An 11,618-nucleotide genomic window follows, 5' to 3' on the forward strand; every position below is an offset into this window, starting at 1 on the left:
AAGTGAAAGCATTTCCTCACAGTCGTTTTCATGAAGGAGGGAATCTTATGACACTTAGATTTTAATGGTGTATGTGTTCCTATCCATGTGTATTTGTCAAAACCAAGGTTTGCGACAAATCCAAACTCATATGGACCGAACTTCTAAATCTTGATTTCTTGCCTTATGGCAACACGAGTGCCCACCATGTCTTCCAAGTAGTTAAACCACTCACCCTTTCTTATCAATGTACTTTTCATTGATCAAGGTGCTTGCCTTTTATGCATTCAAATGAGAACTCATAGAACTCACATCCATAATTAACTCAATTGGAATTGCATAGAAACAAGATAGTTTCAACACAATAGGTTGTAGACCTCAACTCGTGTGCTAGTGATGATTGATAAGGTTTATTCTTGGTAAGTTCTTGAACCTTTTCAAGACCATTAAGACTCCCACTGACTCCTTGACATATAAGATTCTCTTGTCAATAAACATTTCTTGACAAACAAATATTAAAGAGTTAGTGTAGTTTTTATCAAGACAAAACACTTCATAAAGTTGGTCTTTGTCTAATCCAAGACATTACACATTACCAATTTCAAATGTGCAAGAATAAGAAAACCTTTTTCCAAATTCTACATTTGATGAATGTTATAAACCTTCTTAAGAGTTGTCACTCAATGTCACAATCTTAACTCTAAGACTTGTTTTGGAATGAAGTATGATTAACCTTTTTGATTTAACCATTTCTTCAATTCTTGATTCCTCTTCTCAGTCATACAATTTTACTAAGACTCACTTAGAGGATCAATTGAGATATGGTTCTTAATCATTAAGACCTATCATAAAACATAATAAAAGGTACTCTCCCTTCTTCTTAGAATAGAGAAACTTTTATCTTTCTACCTACTTGATTCTTCTTATTTGTTCTGCTATTGATTTAAACCTTTTCAATCAATTCAGAATTACACTTAATATTATACGCATAATCATATTTACTGAACTTTTAGTAAATCATGACGAATATCTTTGTCACTCTTATGGTGGACTTGATCAACACACAACTTTGTGTACTCGATCTCCTATTCCTTCACTGGACTCTTTGTCAACGAATTAGTCTAATTTCCAAATATGAAATTTCTCATTTATCGTGCAACCAAGTTGCATGATTCCAAATTTCTGCCCAACTGAAACTTGGGCGATAAGAAACTCTCCCTATTTGGTAAAATTTTGATATTTCCATAAATAACATAATTAAGAATCACATCCATTTGTTGTAGAAATATGCGAACATCAATTTTTTCATAACGATTTCATTGCAAGGAAATAAATAAATAAATAAATGAGTCAAACTAAAATTTATTTTATTCATAAAAGCAGCAGAAAACATTTGTCCTTACAATGCAAAATCAATTGAAAACTATGTAGTCAAAAGAAAACAAAAATTCCTAACAACTCTATCATAACTTTCTAAGCTCAAAATTTAATCTTCAAATCCATGTGATCGAGATCCATTTCTTCGTGATTAGACTCATCTTGCTCTTTCATCAAGCTTCCTCTCTTTTCACTAATCCTCCAAAACGTTCAAATGCAATCTTATCATATCATGTATTAAGAATCAACGAACATGAACTTAATGGAGTTAGATAGTGGATTTTACCTGAAGCACAACCATACTCTTTGACTCTCCCATCTTCTGGACTCTTCAGGCTCTTAGGGCAGATGTAACGCCCGCAGATCCAGGCTAGTCAATTTAGAGGCAATAGGGGTCGAAAATGACTTTTCGACAAAAGATTATTTAGAATAAATAATCTTAACCAAATTGTATAATATGTCACAAGGTTTCCGTACATATAAAGAACGCCGAAATCCGAGTTATAACGAAGAAGTTATGGCTCGTCGAAGTTTTACGGCAAAACCGGCACGGCACCGGGAAGCGTAAATAGTGAATTTACGATAGAGTGAGATTTATCCTTAGAAATCTAAACAAAAGTCGTAGAATATGTTAAACTAAGAGCGTCGATAAAAAGAACACCCAAATCTGACTTCGTATGAGGAAGTTATGATTTTTCTAAGATTCGGCTTAGCAGTGCACGACCCGAAACTCGAATTTTAGTTCGAGCGGTTTTTGGCTTACGTGACCTAAATGAGAGTTCAAGATCTCATTAATAGGAACTCAACGGTAAAAAGATAGACGAAAACGGAGTCGGTATGAAAGAGTTACGAATTCTTCGCGGTCATTTAACAGTCTAAACGCCTCGTACTGTTAAATTTAAGATCGGTCGAGAATTAGCTGACGGAGTCAAAATGAAAGTTGTAGATATTATTTTTACCTACGCGTGGATATAAAGAACATCAAAAACGGAGGTCGTATGTGAAAGTTACGTATTTTAGAAGTCGGAAGTGTGCTGTGCGAAAATGGGTGATGTGGCACAATCTTGGCCATTGCTTTCTCCCCAAGTCTTGCCACTAGATGGTGACATGTGGCACCAAGTTCAGCCATTTTCACCCTATAAATACCACCTCTCCCACCCTCATTTTCTTCACACCTTTCCCATTCTTTCTTCTCTTTACTCTCTCTCTAGAACCTTTCTCTAGCCCCGAAATCCCTCGAAAAGCCTAGGGAACCTCCCTAGCACGAGGCGGAGGCCCTGGAGTGCTCGACGGCTCCGAGAAGAAGAGCTCTTTGGCTCGGAAACGCTGCTCCAAGCAAAGCCTGGTTTTCTATAAAACCCGTTGTAAGTGTGCTACGCCTACGCTATTTTTAATATAGTTTTTATTTAATTATATTAACGTTATTAAGAACATATAATAAATACTTGGGCTATTATTATGGGTTATATAAGTATTTTTTTTTAACGCTTATATAATAGTAATAATAGCTAGACTATTAATTAGTCTCGGCGAATAATAGACTAAAATCTATTGGTGATAATATTAGGTTTCGTCGAAAGAAATTATTTTAAAGTAAACGAAGCGCTGTCCAAGTACCGAGTCACCACCTTCTCAGGTGAGTGCATGGTCCCTTTCATCTTACACATAGATATGAAGTATTTATTATATAATTTACGTGTTGTGAGTGCAAATTTACTTTCAGCTTACACATAGATATGAAGTATTTAATATAAATTACGTGCTATTTGTGCATATTATCTGAATACTTGCTATCTATGCTGGATCAACGTTTTATACATGTTTTCAAAGATTTAAACTGTATATGTATTTTATATCTACAAAATGTGTTGGGTAAAACATGGGTAGATGTAATAGTTGCTGTGTGACAAAATAAAATAATGAGAGACCTCGTTATAGATGTTATTGATGATCCAGTCATCTAGCGGAGTATAGATGACGACCACGGACTATTCTAGACAGTCCAGTGGAACACTAGCAGGCTCGCAATCTGTAGGTGTTTATTCGAACTGTGTGTTTAACCGAACTGTGTGTTTGTTCGAACTGTGTGTTTATTCGAACTGTGTGAACTGTGTGCTCACCAGATATACTCCATCCCAATGATAGTCCTTTGACTAGGTCCCTTGTATTAGATGTTTTAGGGACGTAATGTGAGGATAACGGGAATGGGTAATTGGGTTGATTGTTTGATGTTTAAAAAATAATAATTATATTATTGTGGGTTGAAAACCCTATGTACTCACCAGGTTTCCCAACCTGACCCACTCAGTTTATTTATATCACAGGTGTTGATACGAAGTCACTTTACACTGAGAGATTTAAAGAGATGTAGATCACTAGTGTAAATAAATGTAAGTTCTGTTTATGCTTATGTTTCTGTATTAACGATGACATCCCAAACATTTTGAAATGAATAAAATACATTCCTTCGAAAATGTTTTAATAACGTATTTTTCGTGTTTTTCTGGGAACAAATTCCGCAACCTTTTTATAAAATGAAGTACTCTGATTTTTATAAAGCATAAACAAAATCGGTCTTTTCTGGCCGTGATTTTGGGGATGTCACAGTTGATATCAGAGCATTAGTTTAAGCGAACTAGGAATATGGATTTATTTCTAGACTTAAACTTAGAATGCTAAGCGATGATTGTGAGGTGTGAGCACTAGCTTATTTTAGGAATTATGCCTAAAATGCTTTTATGTGCTAAATACTTGTGCCTGATATGTTGTTAGTTGTTCGGATCTATGGTCTGTTGCCGACCGGATCTGGAAACCTTATGTGTTTAGGATTCTAAACGTACGTCTACAATATTAGAACTAGCATATAAACGTTTCGGAGTGATAAGGATGATTTAACCGTCAATCCTAAGTAAAGGTCTAGATTCACCTTATTCGGTGGATAGATCAAGATGGCAAGAACCCGTAGCGGAAACGTGAATGCAAATGGGAACCGAAACCAGCCCCCAGTGATTGAGCAAATACCGGTTGTGGTAGCCGCTATTGAGCCAATAACGATGGCCGGAGTGCAAGCGATGATCCAAGCGATGTTGGATCGTCAAATGGAGGAAACTAGAAGTTTGCTCCAGCAAAATCGTGAGGAAGCCACTATACAGATCGAACAGCCCGAGTTAAACGAAGGGCAGACTGAGGAAGGAAACTACAGTGGGACTGTTGGTCAAGTCAACCCACCAATAGTTCGACAAAACAACCAAGATGACGATGTCGAGAGGAATGGATGCAAGTACAAGGATTTTCTGACTTGCAAGCCATCGACTTTCACTGGAAAGGAGGATCCGATCGGGGTCATGGATTGGATCTCGGAGATGGAGTTAGCCTTCATGACATGCGGTTGTAGAGGGAAGCTACAGACCACATTTGCAGTGCGTCAGTTTCGAGGAGGCGCTGTACATTGGTGGAATACCTTGGGGAAGACTCTGAGCCCTAATGAGCCCCTGCAACTGACATGGGCAGAATCTGGTGCAATTTAAACGAAAGTACTGCTCAGCTCAAAACCTGCTTGAGCTAGAGAACCAGTTTCTAACCCTGAAGAAGGGAAGCATGTCAATCGATGAATACACGAACAACTTCACGGAAAAGATGGAGTTTGCCTTGCGTCTTGTTCCGGATGAGCTGCCGAAAATCGACAAGTACGCAAAGGGACTTCCATGGGAGTATGCGGTGCCAGTGCGTCAGGCACCTACTCTGGAGGCAGCTATCTGGGCTGCCAAGTCTGTGGAAGATATGATTAAGGGAAGAGCTGCCAACAAGATTGAGGTTGGCGAAAAGAGGAAGTTTGAGGAATCTACGAGGCCCAATAAGAAGATCAAGTCTGCTTTAAAGGAGTCTAGCGGAGGAGGAAACAAAGTGAAATGGTGCGAGAAGTGCAAAAAGAATCACTTTGGGAAATGTAGCGAAGAAGTGACTTGCTACAAGTGTGGGAAAGACCGGACATTACGCCAACGAGTGCAAAAGGGTGTGTTATGAATGCCGTGAAGAAGGGCATGTTGCTAAGGATTGCCCGAAAAAGAAAGAGGCGGAAAAACCAAACATTCCGCCAAAACTGAAGGCAAGAGCATTCCATATGATCCTAGACGAAGCAGATGACAATGCGAGGATTCAAGAATGACGGTTTGACATCCAAGGATCGAGTTATAATGTAGCCATAGAATCATATGATGTAGCCTGTTAGAGGCATAGTCTAGGGTGAACTTGAACACCTATGTAATCGTTTCAAGAAATAATATGAAACCTTTGTTTTGTTATCTGATGTGTTAAGTTGTTTTTTTTCTTGTATGGTGACTTGGAGAGACTGTGGGACAATACTTGGGACGAGTATGAGTAGGTGTGAATGGTAGTAGAGGCCTATACTACCGGAAGCACAGGACTCACACTTGGATTAGGGAAAGTCACAAGGTTACCAAGAAGCCAGTAATTGATTTCGTTTTATTCAAGTATGCCGTTACCATTGTTTCGGTAATGACTAAGAAGATTGTTGTTATCCCAACCCTAGTGGTCATGTCACATTGAGTCCGACTACGATGAGTAGGTTACGTGGTTCAGAGAACCAAGTTTGATATAGCGTCCGACTTAAACCAAACGATTAAAAATCAAAGCGACCAATAGATGTATCGGCTCGACGCTAAAGAAGTTGGTAGCTAGAAATGCTACATGTTAAAGTGTGATTATATCACACTAGAACGTAAAGGAAGGCATAGTTTATTTTAGAATTTAACTCTAAAAGACCTAAGTCTAAACGAGCATCACATGATGATACGTCGTAATCTGGAGTCTAACCTGAAGAAGATAGCAGGTGCACAATTAAGTACTACTTACAGACAATAAGTCTAAAAGATACACTCGAAGGAATAAAGAAGTTATAATTATTACCTAGGATGAAGAGATGACGTATGGAGTCATTATACGAGCCCTGTTTCCTTGATGATTCCGGGACGTAATCATCCTAAGGGGGAGATAATTGTAACGCCCGCAGATCCAGGCTAGTCAATTTAGAGGCAATAGGGGTCGAAAATGACTTTTCGACAAAAGATTATTTAGAATAAATAATCTTAACCAAATTGTAGAATATGTCACAAGGTTTCCGTACATATAAAGAACACCGAAATCCGAGTTATAACGAAGAAGTTATGGCTCGTCGAAGTTTTACGGCAAAACCGGCACGGCACCGGGAAGCGTAAATAGTGAATTTACGATAGAGTGAGATTTATCCTTAGAAATCTAAACAAAAGTCGTAGAATATGTTAAACTAAGAGCGTCGATAAAAAGAACACCCAAATCTGACTTCGTATGAGGAAGTTATGATTTTTCTAAGATTCGGCTTAGCAGTGCACGACCCGAAACTCGAATTTTAGTTCGAGCGGTTTTTGGCTTACGTGACCTAAATGAGAGTTCAAGATCTCATTAATAGGAACTCAACGGTAAAAAGACAGACGAAAACGGAGTCGGTATGAAGGAGTTACGAATTCTTCGCGGTCATTTAACAGTCTAAACGCCTCGTACTGTTAAATTTAAGATCGGTCGAGAATTAGCTGACGGAGTCAAAATGAAAGTTGTAGATATTATTTTTACCTACGCGTGGATATAAAGAACGTCAAAAACGGAGGTCGTATGTGAAAGTTACGGATTTTAGAAGTCGGAAGTGTGCTGTGCGAAAATGGGTGATGTGGCACAATCTTGGCCATTGCTTTCTCCCCAAGTCTTGCCACTAGATGGTGACATGTGGCACCAAGTTCAGCCATTTTCACCCTATAAATACCACCTCTCCCACCCTCATTTTCTTCACACCTTTCCCATTCTTTCTTCTCTTTACTCTCTCTCTAGAACCTTTCTCTAGCCCCGAAATCCCTCGAAAAGCCTAGGGAACCTCCCTAGCACGAGGCGGAGGCCCTGGAGTGCTCGACGGCTCCGAGAAGAAGAGCTCTTTGGCTCGGAAACGCTGCTCCAAGCAATGCCTGGTTTTCTATAAAACCCGCTGTAAGTGAGCTACGCCTACGCTATTTTTAATATAGTTTTTATTTAATGATATTAACGTTATTAAGAACATATAATAAATACTTGGGCTATTATTATGGGTTATATAAGTATTTTTTTTAACGCTTATATAATAGTAATAATAGCTAGACTATTAATTAGTCTCGGCGAATAATAGACTAAAATCTATTGGTGATAATATTAGGTTTCGTCGAAAGAAATTATTTTAAAGTAAACGAAGCGCTGTCCAAGTACCGAGTCACCACCTTCTCAGGTGAGTGCATGGTCCCTTTCATCTTACACATAGATATGAAGTATTTATTATATAATTTACGTGTTGTGAGTGCAAATTTACTTTCAGCTTACACATAGATATGAAGTATTTAATATAAATTACGTGCTATTTGTGCATATTATCTGAATACTTGCTATCTATGTTGGATGAACGTTTCATACATGTTTTCAAAGATTTAAACTGTATATGTATTTTATATCTACAAAATGTGTTGGGTAAAACATGGGTAGATGTAATAGTTGCTGTGTGACAAAATAAAATAATGAGAGGCCTCGTTATAGATGTTATTGATGATCCAGTCATCTAGCGGAGTATAGATGACGACCACGGACTATTCTAGACAGTCCAGTGGAACACTAGCAGGCTCGCAACATGTAGGTGTTTATTCGAACTGTGTGTTTAACCGAACTGTGTGTTTGTTCGAACTGTGTGTTTATTCGAACTGTGTGAACTGTGTGCTCACCAGATATACTCCATCCCAATGATAGTCCTTTGACTAGGTCCCTTGTGTTAGATGTTTTAGGGACGTAATGTGAGGATAACGGGAATGGGTAATTGGGTTGATTGTTTGATGTTTAAAAAATAATAATTATATTATTGTGGGTTGAAAACCCTATGTACTCACCAGGTTTCCCAACCTGACCCACTTAGTTTATTTATATCACAGGTGTTGATACGAAGTCACTTTACACTGAGAGATTTAAAGAGATGTAGATCACTAGTGTAAATAAATGTAAGTTCTGTTTATGCTTACGTTTCTGTATTAACGATGACATCCCAAACATTTTGAAATGAATAAAATACATTCCTTCGAAAATGTTTTAATAACGTATTTTTCGTGTTTTTCTGGGAACAAATTCCGCAACCTTTTTATAAAATGAAGTACTCTGATTTTTATAAAGCATAAACAAAATCGGTCTTTTCTGGCCGTGATTTTGGGGATGTCACAGTAGACTTGTATCCAACGGCCTTTCTCTTGGCAACAAACGCAGATTAGTTCTCCTAGAACGTCCTCGGAAGCATGGTTGGTTGACTTTCCCAACAAATATGCTCCATTGCTTTGCCAAATCATTTCTGATTCAGCAGCAATGAGCATGTTAGTTAGGTCAATGAGGTTTTCATCATGATCCATCATATAATACTTGCTTTTGAACTTATTATATGATTCAGGGAGTGACTGCAGAACCCAGTTCACAACCAACTTATCAGGGAATGACGCACCCAACATTATCAACCTATCAATGTGTGATTTCATTCCTAGAACGTGGGCACACACGGGTTTACCATCTTCATGTTTCATTTCCAATAGGGCTTTAGTGACATTGAACCTTTCAATTCTTTGATCTTGTGGGTTAGGGAGAATAGTTGGAGGAGGTGGAGGAAGTGAAACATGATTTCTTGTTCCTCGATCGAATCGTGGAACATCATCTTCATGTGGAATGCTTGTTCCACGGGATTTGGGAAGACCATAGTTGTTGTACTTTGACATCTACAAAACGGGAGAAAAATTAAATTCATGTTAGTTGATAGATTGAGTCCTTAATAAATCACCCAAATGAGATACTAAGCCTAGGACCCATCACAATACGCTACAACCTAGAAAAGGGATGTCGTAATCTAGTTGCAGAATATTTGAAGGTGAGTGAATGACGATTCACTAATTTTCCACCATGAAAAACGAAAAACCGATTAAGTTTTAAATGTTTTGAAAACTCCTAGATCCTTTGAGATTCATTGAACTTTTCAATGGCATGTTTAAATCTCGATATGACCCTCTAGTTTGTGACTGGGATACCGAGGATCACAAAGCGGGTGTGAATAACCATGCAAACTTACATGGTGCCCCTACATGTTACAGTCACCTATTCGATGTGTCGGTTAACTACACACGCTCCACCAAATTATGACAAACATTGAGTCACCCTGTGCTACCTTTGCTTAGAACCATTTAGTGTGCCGGTTAACCACACACGCTTCACTAACGTCTTCGCAAGGGTACAAAGTGTAATTTCATGGAATTGCATCAATTCACTTTTGCCTAAAGTAACTAAGATTGGGAATTTTGTAAAAGCATTTAGTTACTTTTGTACTTCATTATACTTATAATGGAAGGTTTTTTTTCCTATCCTACCCGTACGGCTAACGACCCTCCACTAGTCAAGAGAGCGGTGGGTAAGAGTGGGTACCCATTCAATCGCCATTTTATAGGCAATTTCCTTAAACACCCCTTATAGACCAGCTTCGTGAATGATGCCTACTAACAGTAAGACTGACTTTTACTCATACACATATATATATAATGTTAGACTTCTAATGTTATATATAGTATAAGGTGTATTTTACACTTTTAAAATACTAGGTGGTCAAATTTAACAATTATACTTTTAATTCAATTAAGTGCAAACCAAAAACTATATGGATTTATTAAATCTCTTTTAATTATACACCTTAATTGATTAATAAAACCATAAAGGTGTGATTTGAACTTTCAAAACAATATTAGAATCCTACCCGTACGGCTAACGACCCTCCACTAGTCAAGAGAGCGGTGGGTAAGAGTGGGTACCCATTCAATCGCCATTTTATAGGCAATTTCCTTAAACACCCCTTATAGACCAGGTTCGTGAATGATGCCTACTAACAATAAGACTGACTTTTACTCATACACATATATATAATGTTAGACTTCTAATGTTATATATAGTATAGGGTGTATTTTACACTTTTAAAATACTAGGTGGTCAAATTTAACAATTATACTTTTAATTCAATTAAGTGCAAACCAAAAACTATATGGATTTATTAAATCTCTTTTAATTATACACCTTAATTAATTAATAAAACCATAAAGGTGTGATTTGAACTTTTCAAAACAATATTAGGGTTTTAGAATTTAACATTTCTAAATTAACTTTCAATATACTTTTAAATTCAAAAACTTGAGGGCAAGTTTTGAAACATTTCAAAACATTAGGGTTTCAACTATTTAAATTTCAAAACAAAACTTTTGAGTTCAAATTTAGACTATAAAATCTAAAGGGAAAATTTGAAACTTTTTCATAACACAAGGATCAAATAAAAAATAATATAAATTAAACAATTAATTTTATCATTATCTATATTTGACCTAAAATCAATTTCTTGTAAGATAAGTTACCCAATTAATACAAATAATCAAACTTTAATCAAATAAGGAAGTTATTATCTAATCAATTGGTAATTATCTTTTGTTTAATCAAGGATACACTCAAAATATGATCAAAATTCGAATTTTAATGACCAAAAACAGTTAAGGCAAGTATCCATGACCAAAACAACAAGAAATCCCGAAACTGCCTCATTCTGATGCTCGAACTCGCCGAGTACCTCTATGGACTCGCCGAGTAGGAGCCAACTCGCCGAGTCCACATTTGAACTCGCCGAGTTCAGCATGCAGGAAGCCAAAATTTTGATTTTGCAATAAGAATGAATATGCAAGGCATCAATACAATAGAAACCAATCAAGGCTCTGATACCACTGATGGGTTTTAGCCATAAGAACATCCTATGTGCTCATACAAACCTAATGCTTGGATCTAGGTTTCTCTATTGTACATGCAATTCATCCAAGACTTTAAACCCTCGATCTTGTATATGATAATCAATATAATATATGAATTAGGGTTTAGATCATACCTTGATTGTTATGTAGCAATAACAATCCCAAATCCTCCTTGTAAAGACTTTAGAAAGCTTAGAGTCACAAATGTCACTCCTCTAATGGCTCACAAACACCAAGAGCAAGAGGATGAAGATGAGAAGAGAAGAAACACCCAAAAACATGTAGAAACCCTAGGGGTTCAGTTGGCCACGTTTTTGGTGCCCAAGGGGTCCTTAAATAATGAGGCTATTAAGGTTATCTAACAAGGAAACCCTAATTTGAATGCTTAGGCCCTAAGCA

Source organism: Lactuca saligna, chromosome 6 (genome assembly GCF_052625555.1).
Source record: "Lactuca saligna cultivar CGN05327 chromosome 6, ASM5262555v1, whole genome shotgun sequence".
Classification (NCBI taxonomy): Eukaryota; Viridiplantae; Streptophyta; class Magnoliopsida; order Asterales; family Asteraceae; genus Lactuca; species Lactuca saligna.